The sequence below is a fragment of the Schistocerca americana genome, chromosome 1, assembly GCF_021461395.2.
Source record: "Schistocerca americana isolate TAMUIC-IGC-003095 chromosome 1, iqSchAmer2.1, whole genome shotgun sequence".
Lineage (NCBI taxonomy): Eukaryota > Metazoa > Arthropoda > Insecta > Orthoptera > Acrididae > Schistocerca > Schistocerca americana.
In genome coordinates, this window is record NC_060119.1 from 1,222,245,967 (window position 1) to 1,222,246,876 (window position 910).

The following is a 910-nucleotide window of genomic DNA, read 5'->3' on the forward strand; positions in this document are numbered from 1 at the left end:
TCAACTGCTATGGCCTTTGTTGCTTTTTTAAAATTTAAATATACTGGTTGTCTTTTTTTAAATTTACTATTACTATTACCATTTCTTTACTTTCTCAGACGTTAAGTCTGGTTAAAAATGGAAAGTGACGCGGACCTTGATCAAGCGTCACTTCCTTTTAACTGTATGGTATGTGTTATATTGCATTTAGGAACTTTCAGGTAATTGAACATGTATCAATAATTACAGATTTCTGTAGTTGTATATATAAGTTTGGATGTAGCTGTATTGCATTGATGTACTGGTGGATATTGTGTGGTATGACTCCTGTAGTTGATAGTATAATTGGTATAATGTCAACTTTATCCTGATGCCACATGTCCTTGACTTCCTCAGCCAGTTGGATGTATTTTTCAATTTTATTTCCTGTTTTCTTTTGTATATTTGTTGTATTGGGTATGGATATTTCGATTAGTTGTGTTAATTTCTTCTTTTTATTGGTGAGTATGATGTCAGGTTTGTTATGTGGTGTTGTTTTATCTGTTATAATGGTTCTGTTCCAGTATAATTTGAATTCATCATTCTCCAGTACACTTTGTGGTGCATACTTGTATGTGGGAACGTGTTGTTTTATAAGTTTATGTTGTAAGGCAAGCTGTTGATGTATTATTTTTGCTACATTGTCATGTCTTCTGGGGTATTCTGTATTTGCTAGTATTGTACATCCGCTTGTGATGTGATCTACTGTTTCTATTTGTTGTTTGCAAAGTCTGCATTTATCTGTTGTGGTATTGGGATCTTTAATAATATGCTTGCTGTAATATCTGGTGTTTATTGTTTGATCCTGTATTGCAATCATGAATCCTTCCATCTCACTGTATATATTGCCTTTTCTTAGCCATATGTTGGATGCATCTTGATCGATGTGTGG